Below are 23,321 nucleotides of genomic sequence, written 5' to 3'. Positions count from 1 at the left end.
CTTCACTTTCAACCTATGTGAGTCTTTTGTTGAGAGGTGGGTCTCTTGTAAACAACATATAGATGAGTCATGCTTTCTTATCCAATCAGCTATTCTGTGTCTCTTTATGGGAGCATTCAATCCATTTACGTTTAAGGTGATTATTGATATGTACTTATTTATTGCCATTTTTTGTTTAGTGTGTTTCTGTTTTTCTTCCCATTTCTACTGCTAATTACAGCAGTCCTTTTAACATTTATTGCAGTGCTGGTTTGGTGCTAATGTATTCCCTTAGCCTTTTTTTTTTGTCTGGGAAGCTCTTTATTTGATCTTCTATTTTGAATGATAGCCTTGCTGGGTAGAGTAGTCTTGGATTCAGATTCTTGTTTTTCATGACTTTGATTACTTCATGCCATTCTCTTCTGGCCTGTAGTGTTTCTTGTGAGAAGTCAGCTGAGAGCCTTATGGGGTTCCCTTTGTAGGTGACCTGTTGCTTATCTCTTGCTGCTTTTAGGATTCTCTCTTTGTCTTTAATTTGTGGCATTTTAATTACTATGTGTCTTGGTGTGGGCCTGTTTGGGTTCTTCTTACTTGGGACTCTCTGTGCTTCTTGAACTTGAATGCCTTCATCCTTCACCAAATTAGGGAAGTTTTCTCTCACTATTTTTTTGAATATATTCTCTATCCCTTGCTCATTTTCTTCTTCTTCGGGGACTCCTATGATGCGAATATTATTACATTTCCAGTTGTCCCATAGTTCTCTTAAGCTATCTTCCTGTTTTTTAATAGTTTTTTCCTTTTGTTTTTCTGATTCGTTGATTTTTTCTACCCTGTCTTCTAATTCACTGATCCGGTCCTCAGCTTCCCCTACTCTGCTTTTTAAACCTTCCAATGTGTTTTTCATTTCTGATATGTCATTTTTTTTATCTCTTCTTGTTGGTTTTTAATTTTCAGTTGGCTTATTTTCAGTGTCTCTATGTCCTTACTCATGCTGTTCAGCTTCCTCAAGACTATGGCTCTGAATTCTAGCTCTGTTAACATGCCTAATTGCTCCACATTGATCTCATCTTCGGTGGAGTTGTCTTGCTCTTTCATTTGGCTTCTGTTTCTGTGTTTCACCATTTTGGCTATCACTGTGGGCTTTGGAGCCTGTCAAGTTCTCCCTGTGGGTGTTGGTGTTCTGCTGTTTGTGGCTTCCTCTCCTGTGTTTAGATGAGCGAGGGAGGACCCAGGTTGAACACCACTGTCAATCTTACTTTCCTGGTTAAAGTTGCCAGCCCAGTAAACGTACTGTTATCCTCTAGCTTTTTGCCTGGAAGCTAGCAGTCTAGGTTAATTGATGAGTTTTGGGTTGTCAGTTGATTGAAAAACTCCCTCTGGTGCTCAGCCAAGGGGCTTTCACGAGGGTGGGGCAGATGCTGGTTGTTAGTGAGCCTCAATTATCACTTCAATGGCCCACAGGGTGGGGTTGGATCTCCGAGGGATGGGCTGCTGCCTCTCCTCAGAGCCGTGGGAAGGAGTAATGTGGCCACCGTCCTGAGTGGCTGCACTCAGCCAAAGCTCTGAGCGCCCTCCAAACCCCGAGTGTCCCGTCACAGCTCCAGTCCAGTCCGCCCTCACTCTGCCGGAGTCCAAGGTGAGTGGCTGTGGCTGTTTCAGCCTCTATCCCGGCTGTGCGCTGTGGAGCCGCCTGGGAGTGTAACCCGAGGGTGCTGCTCCCCCAAGGTGAGTGGCTGTGGCTGTTTCAGCCTCTGTCCTGGCTCTGCACTGTGGAGCCGCCTGGGAGTGTAACCCGAGGGCACTGCTCCCAGCTAAGGCTGCTGCCGAGCTGCCGACCGTGGGCTCCTAACCCCATCTTGCGCCTTCGCAAGCCTACCAGGATGGAGTCAGTGTCCCTCGTTGTATGGTCCTCGCAAGCTGCTTTTCTGTTGGTTTTTCCCATCGATTTGTCTGTGTTATAGTTGTAATTCCAGTTTGGTTCTGGGAGACAGTCTGTGTAGCTCCGTTCACTCCGCCGCCATTTTTCGGTCTCCACCATAGGTATTTTGTGATGCTTGTTTATATTATTGAACCTTATAGCAGCAAAATGACTATGATATTTGGCTTTTATTATGGACTCCCCTTTTATTCTGCCCTGTCACTTGGTGGCATTTGGAAGTCCTATTATCTAGCAATGATATTCACTGGACAGAAGGAATTTGGCTTTCCTGAGATAGGCTGCTACAAGAGAATAAATATTGGTTCCAGGCCAATGCCACTGTTTCATTTTTATTGGAGCACCCCCTCCCCATTTTTTTGTTTATCCATGAGACCCCTGGTTGTGTTCCCATACAATACGGTGTCATGTGTACTATAAGCTGGCCACATGGGGCCATGCTGACAACTTGACCTTTGTTATGAGCATTGGGTTTAGAGCACTGCTGTCTCTCAGCCTGCTGGAGGTCAATGCAATGCAATAAACTACAAGCACACGCTGGTAAAAGTAAGGGGAAGCATTGCAAAGAAGCAAATACTCCAGATCTCTAAATGCAGCCCAAATTTATTTGTAGAGTGGTTCCCCAGGTTACATGTTGATTTAGGTAATTATTTTCTTGAGATGGCACCTCTGCTGAGCGAACAGCCAAGCCGAGTCTCTTGCTTTTTACAGCAAAGAACATCAAAGATGAAAAATAACAAATTCATGTAGCCTGGGCTTTCTCACACATTATTCTCTCATGAAAGACTTCCAACCCTTTGACATGCAAACCTTATCTATTCACATGCAAACAAAACATTCCATTTTAAATAGGGTGATCTTCTTGCCCTCCAGGCAAACCTATCTGTCCACACACACTTTGATCCTAGGCTGCCCATGCGTATCACAAGGTTACATTTTTTCATCCACCAAACCCCCATCCCTACAGAGCACAAAATGTTTCTCAAAATTCTAAACACACTGTGTTTGTCCCCACCTGCACTACATTTTAAGGAACCACACTTAAGTTCTTGGCTCCATACTGGAAGTCTTGCCACTTGAGAGAAAGTTGGTTCACAGATAGCCCTAATTTGAGCCTTATTATTAGGCTCTGGGGTACTCAAAAACATTTGTCCAGAAATCATGAGTTAAACTTTTTTGCACTCTCCAGTGCCTCTATTTTATGGATCAATGGAGGTCTCTTAGGACCTGTTCTCAGGGCTATTTATAAAAATCATACTGGCCCCTAGTATACAAGTATATGGAATCTGAGTTTGCTTTTCTTTATGAGGTATAGTTCTCATGGAAATTATACCCATAGTAGCTATTTACTCTGATGTTGACCACTAATCATACTGATTCTGTAATGATTTGCACCTCTCACCCATATATGTTTTTGGCTGTCTTTTTAATAACCATTTCTGAAAGTAATAATGCATATATTTAACATTTCTGTTAATCAACCTTAATATCTAAGCTGCATTACTTGCAAAAATATTACTTCACTTAATATACTGGCATTATTTCCATGCATTGTAGAGCAGAAGTATGGATAGCAGTAAATCTTACTCAATCATAGTAAGGTGAATCTGGCTTAGCACAACTAGCTAAAGTTCATTGGAGTCCAGTCAAGATGGTGGCATAGGTAAACATGGTATCACATCCTCCCACAACCACATCAAAATTACAACTAAACTACAGAACAATCATCATTCCAAACTGCCTGAAATCAAGCTGAATGGAAGTCCTACAACTACAAAATTAAAGAAGAAGCTGCACTGAGACTGGTAGGAGGGGTGGAGGCGTGATGGGCTGGTCCCACACCCACATGTGGCAGATAAAAATCAGGAGGATACCTCAGCTGGGAAGGTCCTCCCTGAGGACTGAGGGTACCCTGTCCAACACCAGACACCCCACTCAGGGTTGCAGTGCCAGGAAGTGAAGTCCCTATAACTTCTGGCTGGAAAAAACAGTGGGAACTGAGGCTCAGGGAAGCTGACATGGCTAGAGCCCCAGACAGCTCCTTAAAGGGCCCACGCATGAACTTATTGGACTCACTCTCTCTAAGCTTGGAGGGGAGGCAGCTTGAGGGTGCCAGGGACATACAGGAAAGAACTGAGCTGTTTGGCACTGGAGTGAGGGCTGGAGAGAGGGCTTTCTCCAGGACAAACATGCTGTCAGAGGCCTTTGTTTCTTTGGTGAGTGTTTCCCTGGGGCAGCAGACAGTCACTATATCTGGAACTCCAGCAACCTGGCTCACACTGGTAGCCCCACCCTGGTGATTCCCTGAGGCCTGCCCCACCCAACTATCAGGCCCACCCAAGCTGTTGCCATTTGCTGAACCATAGGATTGGCCTGTCTTGGATCAAGACAGGCTTCAGGTTTTTCTAAATTCTTTCAAACAAGCAGCATCTGGTCTCAGTTAGCCCCATACCTCTCGTTAAGTTATACACAGAAACCAACACAGGGAGGGAGCCAAAATGAGGAGACAAACAAACAGGTCCCAAATGAAAGAACAGAACAAAACCCCAAGAAAAGAACTAAGTGAAATGGACATAAGCAACCTAACAGATGCTGAGTTCAAAATACTGCTTATAAGGCTGCTCAATGAACTTAGTGAGAACCTCAGTGAACTTAGTGAGGGCCTCAAGAGCACAAAAATGACCAGTGAGATATGATGGATGCACAGTCAGAAATGAAGGAGGCATTAACTGAAATAAAGAATAATTTACACAGATCAATATTAGAGTACGTAAATTCAAGTGGCAAACCATTGATTTGGAATATAAGAAAGAAAAAAACACCCGATCAAAACACCAAAAAGAAAAAAGAATCCGAGAAAATGAGGATAGTGTAAGGAGCCTCTGGGACAACTTCAAGCGTGCCAACATTTTCATCTTGGGGGTGCCAGAAGGAGAAGTGAGAGAACAAGAAATTGAAAACCTGTTTGAAACAATAATGGCAGAAAACTTTCCTAACTTGGTGAAGGAAACAGACATACAAGTCCAGGAAGCATAGAGTTTCCCAAGCAAAATGAACCCCAAGAGGCCCACACCAAGACACATCATCATCAAAATGCAAAAGGTTCAAGACAAAGAGAGAATCTTAAAAGCAGCAAGAGAAAAGCAGTTAGTTACCTACAAGGCAGTTCCCATAAGGCTGTCAGCTGATTTCTCAAAAGAAACTTTGCAGGCCGGAAGGGAGTGGCAAGAAATATTCAGAGTGATGAAAAGCAAGAACCTACAACCAAGATTACTCTATCCTGCAAAGCTGTCATTTAGAATCGATGGCCATGTAAAGAGTTTCCCAGACAAGAAAAAGGTAAAGGAGTTCATCACCACCAAACCATTATCATATGAAATGTTGAAGGCGCTTTTTGAAGAAAAAGGTGAACTATATGAACAAACAAAATGGCAATGAATACATATCTATGGACAATGGAATCTACAAACACAATGAACAGGCAGAACAGAAACATTCTCATAGATACAGAGAACATTTTATTCGTTGCCATATGGGAGGGAGGTTGGGGAAATGGGTGTAAAAGGTGAAGGGGTTAAGAATTACAAATTCATTGCTAGACTGACAAACCTCAAAGGGAAAGAAGTTGGGGGTGGGAAGAAATAAACCAAAGAATTTATATGCATAACCAACGGACACAGACAATAGTGTGCAAAAAGGTGGGAGAGGGGGCAGGAGTGGGAGGAGAGAGTCAATGGGGAAAAATGAGGAACATCTTACATTCAACAATAAACATAAAAAAAAACAGAAGGTTTATTGGGTGGCTTATAGTATTCATAATTTTATTCATAGTCATTGTTTCAAGTGAGGCTATCTCAGTTAGAGCCTTTACAGAATTAGTCCAAATGGCATATACAGTGGCTAAAATAATGAACAATGTTACTAAAGGTATGGTTATCCAGAAAGAAATTGATCAAAGGATTCTAGCTTGATTAGATGCCTTACAGGCAGCAGTATTATCGCTGGGAGAATGTGAAGAGGACCTAGCCACTCACTTTATGTTACACTGTTATTGGGAGTTTAGTCATATTATGTGTGTAACTCATTTACCTTGGAATGCCACATCCTACAATTGGACAGTGGTCAAGCAATACCCACAAGGAGCATTTGCTGGAAACCTTGGAGGGCAAATAACTAAACAAAATATTGCTCTGGAATCACTGTTAGTAGATATACAACAGCTTGCTCAACAGAATGTTTTAAAGGCAGTCTCAGATAATTTCCAATAGCTTAATCCAAAGCATTGGTTTCAGGATTTCAATCTTAGAATCTGGATTTTTACTGCTGTTGGTTGTTTTATTATTTGTGTTGGCCTTGTAGTACTCTGAGTCCTCTAGAAAATCATGCCCTCTATGCAGAGGATTGAAAAGCAAGTGATGATGCTTCTGATTATTGCAGCTATGGAGATTCCACAATTACAAAATATTTAAAAAATGGGGGAATGTAGGGTTGGGTTTTGATGGATAAACAACATTTAACCCTGAGGTATGCATTTTCATGGCCTGGCTAGCTAAGGAAAAAGTATGCAAGAAGGATTGGGAAACTGCCCAAGGGAGTGAATGTGTTTGTTAAGAATCTCAGTTTAAAACAGCCAAGTGCAGCTGGAACAGTAACAATGCTACGCTTGGCTGAAAGGTCAGCAGAGACAATATCTCAAGGATATAATTACTTAAAACACAGTATAACCTAGGGAAATGCTAAAAAAATAAATTAGGGTGCATCCAGAGATCAGAAGCATTTGCACCCTTGTGATGCTTTTTCTCATTCCAAGCCATGTCTGCTTATAGTTCATTACATTATCACCCATGGCAGGCCAAGCATTGGCAGCAATTAACTGGCCAAACCTTTCCATTGCCCATTTTATATTGGGGCCAGGTTCTGTTACAAAAAACGTTAAACTTTCTTTTTCATTTCCATTTCCATTTATTTCATTATCCTTTCCCTCCACCCCATAATATGTATGTCTTTTTTCTTTATTCTTCCTCAGCCTTTTCACTTCTTCAATTATTTCTCTCATTGTTTCTTTCCTCTACACTAACCATCTTTAACTTGCACAAACCTTCTGTGACTTTCCTAGTTCCTCTTAGTTTGTTTTCTTTTAACTCATTCAGATATAATTTAGAGAAACCTATATTCAAGTCTATATTACCCAAACCTTATAGTTTTCTTTTGACTTAATAAGAATTCTTAATTATTAGAAACCTTAATTTTAATAACAACTAAGAGCAAGTAATTATCATTCTTTAGATGGAAATATTTATAAATACATTTCATAACTTTCAGAAATGCGCTCCTCACCCGATTAGTAAATACACTCACATTTTTTTTTTTTTACAAGCCATAGCAGAAATAACATAAATTGTTTTTGTAAACTCAGGCACAAACAAATATTTTTGTTGATAACTTTAAAAGATAACAATTATCTAGATGATTCTTAGTGAATACTGTATTCCTTAAGTGTGCTCAAAACTGAGCTGTATAATTGTCTAGTGTCCTTGGCTGCTTCTAGAAGGTTGGATAAAAAGCAAGTGGGGATATCAGGCCATGTAGTTTGTTTCCGGGACTGAAGTACCTCCCAGGCCTCCAGTGTCTTGAATTTAAAATTACCATTATTTTTTTCTTTTATGTTGAGATGGGGCAGTGACCCTTGCTGTTTCCACAGCCTGCACAGGGTTTTGGAGTGGTATTCATTTTCCCACTCTTTCTCAAACTGCTGTAGTGTCTGGACCTACAGAAGGAGGATGAAAAGTGTTTAAAAGACTTACTTCATCACATTTTTTTTCACAGTCTGAGAATGGACTGACAGCATTTTTTTTTAATATCAATTTAAATTTTCTGAGTAGAATTCTTATAATGTAACAACATAAAATCTTGCACATAAGAAGAGATCCTAGCCTATCTAAAACAGAAACAAAGATTCCAAAATAGCAGCTGAGTAAATAAAAGCTACACAGACAATATCCCAGCACCAAACTAGAGTTACAACTAAAATAAAGACAAATCATTGCAAAAAACCTACACAAAAGCAGCAAACCCATATTACCGGGAACAGAAAAAAGACACTATAATGAGACTGGTGGGAACTGCAGAGTTGCAGAGGGTGGGCTGAAAGCCCATGGACAGCAGTTGTTTTTAGCTGTGTTGAAGCTCCTTTAAGGTTAAAATCTCAAGATAGTCCACAGGGCAGAGAGATGGGAAATAGCACTAAATTAGCTACAGGCACTCACCTTGGGTTCAGGCAGAGGAAGAGCAGACTGGACTTGAACTGTTTGGATAGACTTGGGATTTGGAGGGCACTAGGAGTTTGTGCTGAATTACTCCTTCATCGGACAGTAGCCATCTTACTCAAAGAGTGCCAGAGACTTGGGGAGAGGCAACAGCCCCTCTCTCAGAAAATTAACTCCACACAGCCAGGCAAGAAAAATGCAAATTAAGGCTCATTAACAGCCAGCAAGCATCTGCCCCATGCACTGGAAATTCTCTTACCCTGAAAACCGAAGGAATATTTTTATTCACTTGAAGGCTACCACCCAAGGCTTATCAAGTAACTGAGACTAATAGCCTCCAAGCCAAAAGAGAGAAGATAACTGAACCTTTCCTGGGCTTGAAAATCTACCCAGAAAAGTAAGACTTGACAGTGGGGTATAATGTGGGTCTTTCGATACTCATCCAAATCCAGTAGAAGAAGCCACAAACAGCAGAACACCAACATCCACAGGGAAAATTTGGCAAGCTCCAAAACCCACTGAGACAGCCAAAATGGGGAAACAAAAAACAAATTCCAAATGAAAGAACAAAATAATTTGACAAAAAAGGAAATACAAATAAATAAATAAATAAATAAATAAATTGAGTAAGATACCAGAGGGCAAGTTCAGAGTAATAATCATGAGGAACCTCGACAATGTGATTAAAGATATAGAAGAATTGAAAACAAAACAAGCTGACATGAAGAATGACATAGCATAAATAAAGATCATATTTGAGGGAATAACCATAGAGTAAAAGAGGTCAAGAATCAAATCAGCGAATTAGAAAACAGGGCAAAAATTTTCCCAATTAGAGAATAAAAAAAAATAAAATGAAAATAAATTAAATTAAAAAATCAGGAAGACAGCCTAAGAGAACTATGGAACAATATCAAATGTAACAATACCCATATCATAAGAGTTCCAAAAGAAGAAGGAAATGTGCAAGGGTTAGATAATATATTTGAAAAAATAGTGACAGAAAATTACCCTAACTTGATGAAAGAAAAAAGCATACAAGTAAAAGAAGTACAGAGAGCCCAAAGTAAAAAAAAAAAACAAAACAAAACAAAAAAAAAACTGAACAGGCCCACACCAAGACAGACATAAAGGCAAAGAGAGAATCCTATAGGCAGTAAGAAAAAAGCAACAGGTTACCTACAAAGGAACCTTCTTAAGGCTATCATCTGACTCCTCAACAGAAACACTTCAGGGCACAAAGAAATGGCATGAAGTAATTAAGGTAATAGAAAACAAGGATCTGAATCCAAGACTACTCTATCCAGCAAGGCTATCATTCAAAATAGAAGGTCAAATAAAGAGCTTCCCAGACCAAAAAAAAAAAAAAAAAGACTAAGGTAATATATTAGCACCAACCCACACTGAAAAAATGTTAAAGGACTGCTAACTAGTAGAAGAAATAGGAAGAGAAATAGAACCACAATAAAAAAAAATAGCAATAAATAAATACATATCAATAATCTTAAGTGTAAATGAATCAAGTGCTGCAATACAAAGACAGAGTACCTGATAGGATAAGGAAGCATGACTCATATATATGTTGTTTATAAAAGACCCACCTCACAACAAAATACTCACATAGGTTGAAAGTGAAGGGATAAAAAAAAAATCTTCAAAGCAAATGGGAAGAAAATAAGAGCTGGGGTACCAATACTCATATCTCATAAAATAGATTTCAAAATGAAGGTTGTAACTAGAGACAAAGAAGGTCACTACATATTATTGAAAATATCTATCCAACAGAAATATATAGCCTTGGTAAACAAATATTTACCCAATACTGGAGCGACAAAATATATGTAAAGACTTCTGGAGGATTTCAAAATAGATGTCAACAGCAATACAATCATAGTAGGAAACTTCAAAACCTCACTGACATGGGATCGATCCTATAGACAAATAATTAAAAATAAGATGGAGACTCTAAATGATGCACAAGATCAATTGTATTTAATAGATATATATAGATAATAACGCCCCCAAAACTGCAGAATACACACTTTTCTCAAGTGCACATGGGACATTGTCAAAGATAGACCACACTTTAGCACCCTAACTAAGTCCTATGAATTTAAGAAGACTGAAAATATATCAAGTATCTTCACAGATTATAGTGGAATAAAACTAGAAATCAATTAAAGCAAAAATATTTAAACACAGGAGGTTCAATAGCACATTAGACAATTAATTGGTTACCAAGAAAATCAAGGAAAAAATAAAAACCTTTTAGAAATCAATGAAAATAAAACAGAACAGAAAGCCGAGGAGAGGGAGCCACAAACAGCAGAACACCAACACCCACAGGAAAAATTTGGCAGGCTCCAGAGCCCACTGCAATGGCCAAAATGGTGAAACAAACAAACAAAAGCCAAATGAAAGAACAGGAGACATCTACTGAAGCTGAGATAAATGTTCAGCAAATAAGGAAGTTAACAGAGCTAGAATTCAGAGCCATGATCTTGAGGAAGCTCAACAGCATGAGTAAGGACATCAACACCATCAGTAAAAACATAGGAATCTTGAAAATCAACCAATTGGATATTAAAAAGTACCCAAAAGAAATCAAGAATGACATATCAGAAATAAAGAACACATTGGGAGGTCTAAACAGCAGAGTAGAGGAAGCTGAGGACTGGATCAGTGAACTAAAAGACAGGGTAAATAAACTCAAACATAAAAAAAAAATTAATAAAGAAAAAGACAGCTTAAGAGAAGTGTGGGACAACTGGAAACATAATAATATTTGTATTATAAAAATCCATAAAGAAGAAAGAAATGAGCAAGGATTAGAGAATATATTTGAAGAAATAGTGACAAAAACTTTCCTAATTTGGTGAAGGAAGAACGCATTCAAGTTCAAAAAGCACAGAGAACCCCAAGTAAGAAGAACCCAAATAGGCCCACACCAAGACACATAGTAATCAAACTGCCAAAAATTAAAGACAAACAGAGTATCCTAAAAGCAACAAGAGATAAGCAACAGGTTACCTACAAAGGAACCCCCATAAGGATCTCAGCTGACTTCTCAACAGAAACACTACAGGCCAGAAGGGAATCACCTGAAGTAATCAAGGTCATGAAAAACAAGAATCTGAATCCATGACTACTCTACCCAGTAAGGCTATTATTCAAAATAGAAGGTAAAATAAAGAGCTTTCCAGACCCAGAAAGGCTAAGGGAATACATTAGCACCAAACCAGCACTGCAAGAAATGTTCAAAGGCTGCTGTATTTACTAGAAAAAAAGGAAGAAAAATAAAATCTAACTAAACAGAAATGGGAACAAAAAAGTACATATCAATTATCACCTTAAATGTAAATGGACAGAATGCTTGATAAAGAGACACAGACTAGCTAATTGGATAAGAAATCATGACTCATCTATATGTTGTTTACAAGAGACCCACCTCACAACAAAAGGCTCACATAGGTTGAAAATGAAAGGATAGAGAAAAATCTTCCAAGCAAAATAAAACAAAAGAAAAACTGGGGTAGCAATACTCGTATCTGATAGAATAGATTTCAAAATGAGGCCATAAATAGAGACAAAGAAGGCCACTCCATAATATTGAAAGGATCTGTCAAAAAGGAAGAAATAATTTTGATAAACATATAAGCACTCAACATAAGAGCAAAAAAATCTCTTAAAAAAATCTCTTAAAAATCTTTTGGAGGACTTCAATGAAGAAATCGACAGCAACACAATCATAGTAGGGGATTTCAAAACCTCGCTGACATCACAGGATAATTCCTCTAGACAAAAAATTAGCAAGAAAACAAAGATTTTAAATGAAGCACTAGACCAGATGTATCTAATGGATATCTACAGAGAATTACACCCCAAAACTACAAAATTTACATTTTTCTCAAGTGCACATGAAACATTCTCAAAGGTAGACCATATGTTAGGACAAAACCAAAATCTCTACATGTTTAAGAAGATTGAAATCATATCAAGCATTTTCTCAGATCACAATGGCATGAAACTAGAAATGAATTGCTATAAGAACTGGCAAAGACATTTGAAAACATGGAGGCAAAATACCATGTTATGAAACAATGAATGGGTTACCATGAAGATCAAGGAAGAAATTAAAAACTTCCTGGAAACCAATGAAAATGAACACACAACAACACAAAATCTATGGGATACAGCAAGAGCAGTTCTGAGAGGAAGTTCATAGCAGTACAGGCCTACTTCAAGAAACAAGAAAAATTTATAATAGACTAACCCCAGAACTTAAAGAATTAGAAAGAAAACAAAAAGAAAACCCCAGAGCAAGTAGAAGAAAGAAAATAGTAAAGATCAGAGCAGAAATAAATGACATAGAGAACAAAAACAATTCAAAGGATCAATGAAACAAAGAGCTGGTTTTTATAAAAAGATAAACAAGATTGATGGTTCCTTTGCTAGACTTATCAAGAAGCAATAGAGAGAAAACCCAAATACACAAAATCAGAAATAAAAGACAAGAAGTAACAACTGACACCACAGAAATACAAAAGATTGTTAACAAGTACTATGAACAATTATATGGCAAAATATTTGACAACCTAAGCAAAATGGACACATTTCTGGAGACACATAGTGTCCCAGCACTGGAACAGAAAGAGACAGAAATCTTGAACAGACCAATAAAACTAAAGAAATTGAAGATGTAATCAAGACTCTCCTAGCAAACAAAAGCTCAGTCCTGGATGGCTTCACGAGAAAGTTTTACCGAACATTCATAAAAGAACTAACACCCATTTCCACAGACTATTTCCAAAGATTCAAGAAGAAGGAGGACCTCCAAACTCGTTTTACGAGGCCTGCATAATTCTAATTCCAAAACCAGAAAGAGACACTACAAAAATGAAACTACAGGCCAATATCCCTGATGAACATAGATGCCAAAATCCTGAACAAAATACTAGCAAATTGATTTCAGCAGTATATAAAAAAATTATTCACCAAGAACAAGTGGGTTTCATCCCATGGATGCAAGGCTGATACAATATTCTCAAATCAATAAAGGTGATATGCCACATAAACAAAATGGAAGATAAAAATCATATGATCATGTAAATAGATGCTGAAAAAGCATTCAACAAAATCCAACATCCATTTGCTGATAAAATTTATTGCTGATAAAAACACTCAGCAATGTGAAAATAGAGGGATCATATCTCAGCATAATAAACATGATATATAAAGTACGTACAGCCAACGTCATACTCAATGGGCAGAAACTAAAATTATTTCCCTTAAGAACAGGAACAAGACATGGATGCACACTTTCGCCACTCTTATTTAACATAGCAATGGATGTCTTACCCACAGCAATCAGACCAAAAAAAAAAAAAAAAGATCCAAATTGGAAATGAGGAAGTAAAACAGTCATCATTTGCAGATTACATGATATTATACATAGAAAGCCCTAAAGACTGCATGTTAAATCTATTAGACTTAATAAATAAATTTGGCAATGTAGCAGGATACAAAATTTATGTCAAGAGATTGATGACATTCTTATTCACCAATGATGAACTCACAGAAAGAGAAACTGAAAAACAATCCCATTTACCATAGTGGCAAAAAAATTAAGATACCTAGGAATAAAGTTAACCAGAGAAATAAAAGACGTATTCACATAAAACTAAAGGTCATTGAAAAAAAATAGAGGAAGATATAACAAAGTGGAAGCACATACCTTATTCATGGAAGAATTAACATAATTAAAATGTTGATATTACCTAAAGCAATCTATAGAATCAATGCAATCCCTATCAAAGTAAGTGGAATCACAATACCATATATCAGGGTATACTACAAAGCTACTGTAATCAAAACAGACTAGTACTGGCACAAGAACAGGCATATAAACCAGTGGAACAGAACAGAGAACCCAGAAATGGACCCAAGATATTATGCTCAATTAATATTTGACAAAGGAGGCAAGAGCATACAATGGAGTAAAAACAGCCTCTTTAATAAATGGTGTTGGGAATATTGGACAGCTACATTCAAAAAATGAAACTAGACCATCAACTTACACCATACACAAAAATAAACTCAAAATGAATAAAATACTTAAATGTGACTCATGAATCCATAAAAATTTTCAAAAAAAATATAGGCAACATTATTTCAGACATCATACACAGCAGAATTTTCACTGATACATCACCTAAGGCAACAGAAACAAAGGAGAAAATGAACAGATGAGACTACATCAAACTAAAAAGCTTCTGCACAGCAAAAGATACAACCATTAAAATGAAAAGGAAACCCACTCTTTGGGACAGCATAATTGCCAATGTTATATCAGATAAGGGGTTAATTTCCAATATATATATATAGAGTGTTCATGCAACTCAACAAATGGAAGACAAAACACCCAATTAAAAAATGGGCAGAGGAACTAAATAGACACCACTCCAAGCAGGACATACAAATGACCAAGAGACATATGAAGAAATGCTCAACATCACTAATCATCAGAGAGATGCAAATTAAAACAACAATGAGGTATCACCTCACACCTGTCAGAATGGCCGCCATCAACAAATCATCAAACAACAAGTTTTGGCGAGGGTGTGGAGAAAAGGGGACTCTAGTACACTGCTGGTGGGAATGCAGACTGGTGCAGCCACTGTGGAAAACACTATACTATAAATTGAATTGCTATTTGACTCAGTGATCCCACTTCTAGGAATATACCCTAAGAAGCCTGAAACATCATTCAGAAAGAATATATGTACCCCCATGTTCGTAGTAGCACTATTTACAATAGCTAAGATTTGTAAACAGTCCAAGTTTCATCAGTAGGTGAATCGATAAAAAAGCAGTGGTATATATACACAATGGAGTCCTATGCAGCTGTAAGAACAAAAGATCCCTTATCCTTTGAGATGACATGGAGGGACCTGGAATGTATTATTTTAAGCAAAACAAGCAAGCAAATAAAGACAAATATCACATGATCTCACTTATTTGTGGAATATAATAAACATAACAGTGTAAAGAATGGGGTAGACCTAGAGATGTGGAATTGGGTACAGACTGACAACCCTCAGAAGAGGGGGTCATGGGGGGAAGATAAAGATAAACCCCAGAACTTATATGCATGTATGCATAACCAATGGACATGGACAACAAAAATGGGGACGGGGGGGGGGGTGGAGAAGAGGGTGTCAATGGGGTAAAAAAGGAGAAACATCTGACAAAAATAAAATTAAGAAATTAAAAAATAATAAATAAATAAATGACAATGCTAAGCCCTGGCTGGTTTGCTCAGCGGTTAGAGCACACACCAAAAGATTTCAGGTTTGATTTTTGGTCAAGGGCATGTACCTGGGTTTCGGGTTCTATCCCCAGCCCCAGTTTGAGTCATGTGGGAAGCTACCAATTTATTTTAAAAATAATAATTGAAAAGATAAAACAGAACAACAAAAATTCTATGGGATGCAATAATAGCTGTCCTGAGTAGGACATTCATAGCACTACAGGCCTACCTCAGAAAATAAGAAAAGCTTCTAATTGACTATCTAACCTTACAACTTAGATAACTAGAAAGCAAACAAAAAGAAAAATCAGAGCAAGTAGAAGGAAAGAAATAGTAAGGAGCACAGCAAAAATAAAAGACATGGAGACTAAAAAAACAATTCAAAAAATCAATGAAACAAAGAGCTGGTTCTTTCAAAAGATAAGCATGGTTGTTTTCAGATATTAGTTATTATATATAGTGCTGCTATGAACATAGGAATACATATATTTTTTATGATTGGTGTTTCAGGTTTCTTAGGGTATATTCCTAGAAGTGGAGTCACTGGGTTAAATGGTAGTTCAATGTTTAAATTTCTGAGGTAACACCATATTGTTTTCCATAGTGGCTATAGCAGTTTGCATTTTTAACAGCAGTGTACGAGAATCCCCTTTACACACTTACACTTGTTTGATAATTTGTTGATGGCGACCATTTTGACAGGTGTAAAGTGATACCTCATTGCTGTTTTAATTGGCATCCCTCTGATGATTAGTGATGTTGAGCATTTTTTATATTACTCTTGGCCATGTGTATGTCCTGTTTGGAGAGGTGTCTCTTAGGTTCCTCCCCAATGTTTTAATTGGGTTTTTTGTCTTCTTTTTGTTGAGTTGTGTGAGCACGTTATATATTTTGGAAATTAATCCTTTTTAAAATATATCATTGGTAATTATGTTTTCCCATATAGTGTGTTCCTTTTTTATTTTGATGGTTGTTCCTTTTGCTGTGCGGAAGCTTTTTAGTTTGATGTACTCCCATGTGTTCATTTTTCCTTTTGTTTCTCTTGCCTTAGGTGTTGTGTCTGTAAAAATTCTGTATATGATGTCTGAAAATTTGTTACCTGCATTTTCTTCTAGGATTTTTATGGATTCACAAGTCAAATTTAAATCTTTTATTTATTTTGAGTTTATTCTCGTGTGTGGTGTGAGTTGGTCATCTAGCTTTATTTTTTTTGCATGTGGCTGTCCAATTTTCTCAACACCATTTATAGAAATTGCTGTCTGACTCCACTGCATGTTCTTGCCACTTTTGTCAAATATTAATTGAGCATATCATATTGGGTCAATTTCTGCATTCTCTGTAGACGGGTGGATAAAATAGCTGTGGTACATATACACAATGGAGTACTATGCAGCTGTAAGAAAAATAATCTCTTCTTTTTTTTTAATTAAAATTTTTTATTAAATTATTTTTAAAATAACTTTAAAAATCATAACAATAGTTTTTAATAATAATTTAAATTATTAAAATTTTATTAAAAAGGTTTTTGTTCTTTATTAATTTTTTTTTTTTTTAGAGAGAGAGGAAGGGAGAGGAAGAGAGAGATGGAAATATCGATGAGAGAGAACATCAATTGGCTGCCTACTGCATGCTCCCCACTGGGAATTTGACCCACAACCTGGGCATATGCCCTGACTGGGAATTTAAGCGGTGACCTCTTGGTGCATGGGTTGATGCTCAACTACTGAGCCACACTGGCCGGGCTGGAAAAAATTAAAAAAAAAACAAAAACAAAACACAGAAGATCCCAGAATAATGAGCATGCTCCTATTTGTGGCCAGGGAGAGATATCCTTGTTTTTTTTTTTGTTTTTTTTTTTTTTTGTATTTATGCTTCTAAGCATCGCCACTATGGTAAACTGTTTTAGGATCTGTTCCCCAGACAGAATTAGATTAGCCAACATTATCATTATCATTTCTTTCTTTTTGAAGATTAAATTTTCAGGCCCAGAGAAAATTCTAACTTGGTTATGAAATCAACCTTACACAGCAGATTGAATGACCAGGAGCTTGGAGGTGGGATTCTCCCAGTTGCCACAGAAGTTCAGGTCAACATCTTTTGTTGGGAAGATATCTGCCCCTAAAGCAAATACCTCAGTTCTATGATCTTGGCTTCGCTTAGCTTGGTTTTCTTTCTTTCCATGTTGACCATCCACCAAAGTCAACTAATTCTGGTAATTCCATGGACTGTTCCTAGAATTCTAATTACAGTCAACAGGTTCAGTGGAAAACAAGTGAAAACCCCCCTCCTCATGCAAACGCCACACCCTCTCTGAGTGTGGCCATGCTGTTGCATCGTCTCTGAGGCTGTCTCCACTTCTTCCTAGTTGTCAGTCATCAGCCATCTCCATTAGGCCTTCCATCTTCCTTGCCACCCAAACTTCTTCTTTTTTTTTTTTTTTTTATTGATTAATTTTTGTTACAAATGATTCTCCTTTTTTCCCCCACTGATTCCCCCCTCCCCCTTCCCTCCCTGCCCCTTCCCCCGATTGTTGTCCATGTCCACTGTTCATGCACACATGCATATAAATTCTGTTGTTCATCCCTCTCTCACCTCCCCACTTTTTAGGGGATTGTCCTCAAACTGTTATGTTCATTATATTCCAGAAATCAGTGAGATCATATGAAATTTGTCTTTCTCTGTTTGGCTTGTTTCACTTAGGATGATACTTTCCAGGTCCCTCCATGTAGTCTCAAAGGATAAGAGATCTTTCTTTCTTACCGCTGTGTAGTACTCCATTGTGTATATGTACCACAGCTTTTTAATCCATTCGTCTACTAATGGGCACTTGGGCTGTTTCCAGATCTTAGCGATTGTAAATAGTGCTGCTACAAAGAAGGGGGTACATATATTCTTTCTGATTGGTGTTTTATGCTTCGTAGGGTATATTCCTAGAAGTGGGATCACTGGGTCAAATGGGAGATCAATTTTTAATTTTTTGAGGTAACACCATATTGTTTTCCATAGTGGCTGCACCAGTCTGCATTCCCACCAACAGTGTACTAGAGTCCCCTTTTCTCCACACCCTCGCCAACACTTGTTGTTTGATGATTTGTTGATGGCGGCCATTCTGACAGGTGTGAGGTGATACCTCATTGTTGTTTTGATTTGCATCTCTCTGATGATTAGTGATGATGAACATTTCTTCATATGTCTCTTAGCCATTTGTATGTCCTGTTTGGAGAGGTGTATATTTAGTTCCTCTGCCCATTTTTTAATTGGATTCTTTGTCTTCCTTTTGTGGAGTTGTATGAGCACTCTATATGTATTGGAAATTAACCCCTTATCTGATATATCATTGGCAATTATGCTCTCCCATACAGTGGGTAGCCTTTCCGTTTTGATGATTGTATCTTTCGCTGTGCAGAAGCTTTTGAGTTTGATGTAGTCCCATGTGTTCATTTTCTCCTTTGTTTCTATTGCCTTAGGTGATGTGTCAGTAAAAATTCTGCTGCGTATGATGTCTGAGATTTTGTTGCCCACAGTCTCCTGTAAGATTTTTATGGATTCATGAGTTACATTTAAGTCTTTTATCCATTTTGAGTTTATTTTGGTGTAGGGTGTAAGTTGATGGTCTAGTTTCATTTTTCGGCAAGTAGCTGTCCAATTTTCCCAGCACCATTTATTAAAGAGGCTGTCCTTACTCCACTGTATGCTCTTGCCACCTTTGTCAAATATTAATTGAGCATATTGCCTAGGGTCCATTTCTGGGTTCTCTATTCTGTTCCACTGGTCTATATACCTGTTCTTATGCCAGTACCAGGCTGTTTTGATTATGGTGGCTTTGTTGTATAACCTGAAATCTGGTATTGTAATCCCTCCAACTTTGTTCTTCCTTTTCAAGATTGCTGTGGCTATTCGAGGCCTTTTTTGGTTCCATATGAACTTTTGAAGTAGTTGTTCTAATTCTTTGAAGTATGCCGTTGGTATTTTGATGGGGATTGCGTTGAATCTATAGATTGCTTTGGGTAATATGGACATTTTAATGATGTTAATTCTCCCAATCCATGAACAGGGTATGTTCTTCCACTTTTTTACATCTTGCTCTATTTCTTTTTTCAAAGACCTGTAGTTTTCTGCGAATAGGTCCTTTATCTCTTTGGTTAAGTTTATTCCTAGGTATCTTAATTTTTTTGCCGCAATGGTAAATGGGATTGTTTGCTTAATTTCTCTTTCTGTGAGTTCATCATTGGTGTATAAGAATGCCATCGATTTCTTGACATTAATTTTGTATCCTGCTACTTTGCCAAATTCATTTATTAAGTCTAGTAAGCTTTTGGTGGAGTCTTTGGGGTTTTCTATGTACAGTATCATGTCATCTGCAAATAATGACAATTTCACTTCCTCCTTTCCAATTTGGATCCCTTTTATTTTTTCTTCCTGTCTGATTGCTGTGGCTAAGACTTCCAGTACTATGTTAAATAGGAGTGGCAAAAGTGGGCATCCTTGCCTTGTTCCTGTTCTTAAGGGAAATGCTTTTAGTTTTTGCCCATTGAGTATGATGTTGGCTGTAGGTCTTTCATATATGGCCTTTATTATGTCTAGGTATGATCCCTCAATTCCCACACTGCTGAGCGTTTTTATCAGAAATGGGTGCTGGATTTTGTCAAAGGCTTTTTCAGCATCTATTGATATGATCATGTGGTTTTTATTCTTCAATTTATTTATGTGGTGTATCACATTTATGGATTTGCGAATATTGTAGCAGCCTTGCATCCCTGGGATGAATCCCACCTGGTCATGGTGCATAATTTTTGTGGTGTATTGCTGGATTCGATTTGCTAGTATTTTGTTCAGGATTTTGGCATCTATGTTCATCAGGGATATTGGCCTGTAGTTTTCTTTCTTTGTTGTGTCTTTTTCTGGTTTTGGAATTAGAGTTATGCTGGCTTCATAAAACGAGTTTGGAAGTCTTCCTTCTTCTTGAATTTTTGAAATAGTTTGAGGAGAATGGGTATTAGTTCTTCTTTGAATATTCGGTAAAACTCCCCTGTGAAGCCATCCGGGCCTGGGCTTTTGTTTGCTGGAAGAGTCTTGATTACATCTTCAGTTTCTTCTGTTGTTATTGGTCTGTTCAAGTTTTCAATCTCTATCTGATCCAGTTTTGGGAGACTATGTGTTTCTAAAAATTTGTCCATTTCACTTAGATTTTCGAATTTGTTGCCGTATAATTTTTCATAGTAGTTGTTAACGATCTTTTGTATTTCTGTAGGGTCAGTTGTTATCTCTCCTGTTTCATTTCTGATTTTATGTATTTGGGTTCTCTCTCTTTGTTTCTTGGTGAGTCTAGCTAAGGGTCCATCAATCTTGTTTATCTTTTCGAAATCCAGCTCTTTGTTTTATTGATCCTCTGGATTGTTTTTTTGGTCTCTATGTCGTTTATTTCTGCTCTGATCCTTACTATTTCTTTTCTTCTACTTGCTCTGGGGTTTTCTTTTTGTTTACTCTCTAGTTCTTTAAGTTGTGAGGTTAGGTAGTCTATTAGAGATTTTTCTTCTTTTTTGAGGTAGGCCTGTAGTGCTCTAAACTTCCCTCTCAGAACTGCTTTTGCTGCATCCCATAGATTTTGTATTGTTGTGTCCTCATTTTCATTGTTTCCCAGGAAGTTTTTGATTTCTTCCTTGATTTCCTCGGTGACCCATTCATTGTTTAATAACATTCTATTTAGCTTCCATGTGTTAAAATGTCTTTGTATGTTCTTCTTGCAATTGATTTCTAGTTTCATACCATTGTGGTCTGAGAAGATGCTTGTTATAATTTCAATCTTCTTGAACTTGTAGAGACTCAGTTTGTGCCCTAACATGTGGTCTATCTTTGAGAATGTTCCATGTGCACTTGAGAAGAATGTGAATTCTGTAGTTTTGGGGTGTAGTTTTCTGTAGATATCTATTAAATCCATTTGGTCTAGTGCTTCATTTAGAGTCTCTGTTTCCTTGCTAATTTTTTGTCTAGAGGATCTATCCAGTGATGTCAGCGGGATGTTGAAGTCCCCTGTTATGATTGTATTGCTATCGATTTCTCCTTTGAAGTCCTCCAGAAGATTTTAAATATATTTTGGTGCTCCTATATTGGGTGCATATATGTTTATCAAGGTTATATCTTCCTGTTGGATAGATCCTTTCAATATTATGTAGTGGGCTTCTTTGTCTCTAGTTATGGCCTTCAATCTGAAGTCTATTTTATCGGATATCAGTATTGCTACCCCAGCTTTTTTTTCTTTTCCATTTGCTTGAAAGATTTTTTTCCATCCCTTCACTTTCAATCTATGTGAGTCTTTTTTGTGAGATGGGTTTACAGCATATAGATGAGTCTTGCTTTCTTATCCAATCAGCTACTCTGTGTCTTTTTATGGGAGCATTCAGTCCATTTACATTTAAGGTGGTTATTGATATGTACTTATTTATTGCCATTTTTTTTTAGTGTGGTTCTATTTTTCTTCCCATTTCTCCTGGTAATTACAGCAGTCCTTTTAACATTTCTTGCAGTGCTGGTTTGGTGCTAATGTACTCCCTTAGCCTTATTTTGTCTGGGAAGCTCTTTATTTGACCTTCTATTTTGAACGATAGCCTTGCTGGGTAGAGTAGTCTTGGATTCAGATCCTTGTTTTTCATGACCTTGATTACTTCATGCCATTCCCTTCGAGCCTGTAATGTTTCTTGTGAGAAGTCAGCTGAGAGCCTTATGGGGGTTCCTTTGTAGGTAACCTGTTGCTTATCTCTTGCTGCTTTTAGGATTCTCTCTTTGTCTTGCATTTTTGGCAGTTTGATTACTATGTGTCTTGGTGTGGGCCTGTTTGGGTTCTTCTTACTTGGGGCTCTCTGAGCTTCTTGAACTTGAATGCCTTCTTCCTTCACCAAATTAGGGAAGTTTTCTGTCACTATTTCTTTGAATATATTCTCTAGCCCTCGCTTACTTTCTTCTTCTTCAGGGACTCCTATGATAAGAATATTATTACGTTTCTAGTTGTCCCACAATTCTCTTAAGCTCTCTTCTTGTTTTTTAATCTTTTTTTCCTTTTGGTTTTCTGATTGGTTGATTTCTTCTAGCCTGTCTTCTAATTCACTGATCCGGTCCTCAGCTTCCCCTACTCTGCTTTTTAGACCTTCCAGTGTGTTTTTCATTTCTGATATGTCATTCTTCATTTCTTCCTGTTGGTTTTTCATTTCCAGATGGTTTATTTTCAACATTTCTATGTTTTTACTCATGTTGCTCATGTCCTTACACATGCTGTTGAGCTTCCGCAACATCATGGCTCTAAATTCTAGTTCTGTTAACTTGCTTAACTGCACCTCATTTATTTCATCTTCTGTAGAGGTCTCTTGATCTTTCATTTGGCTTTTGTTTCTGTTTCTCACCATTTTTGTTATCACAGTGGGCTTTGGAGTCTGCCAAGTTTTCCCAGTGGGTGTTGGTGTTTTGCTGTTTGTGGCTCCCTCTCCTGGGTTTGGATGCTCCAGGGAGGACCCACTTTAATCCCGCCAAGTGCCCTGTTCTCCGGGAGTCTGTGTGGCTCCAGCCGAGAGTTTAGCAGGCAATAGCTTTACAAGGGCCCATGCAGGGTGGCAAGGGAGGCGGTGGGAATAATTTCCCGCTGAGTTCCCCGGTCCCATGGAATTTCCTGGTCCCACTGTGTTCCCTGGTCCAGCTGAGTTCCCTGGGGCCCTCGAGTCTGTGCGGCTCCAGTGGAGAGTTTAGCTGGCTACAGAGTTTCCAGGGCCCATGCAGGGTGGTAAGGGAGACAGTAGGATTAGCTTCCCACTGAGTTCCCCGGTCCCACGGAGTTCCCTGGGGG

The sequence above is a fragment of the Molossus molossus genome, unplaced genomic scaffold (genome assembly GCF_014108415.1).
Source record: "Molossus molossus isolate mMolMol1 unplaced genomic scaffold, mMolMol1.p scaffold_m16_p_7, whole genome shotgun sequence".
Taxonomy (NCBI): Eukaryota; Metazoa; Chordata; class Mammalia; order Chiroptera; family Molossidae; genus Molossus; species Molossus molossus.
The sequence above is the reverse complement of the archived record's forward strand: the minus strand, read 5'-3'. Positions refer to the sequence as shown.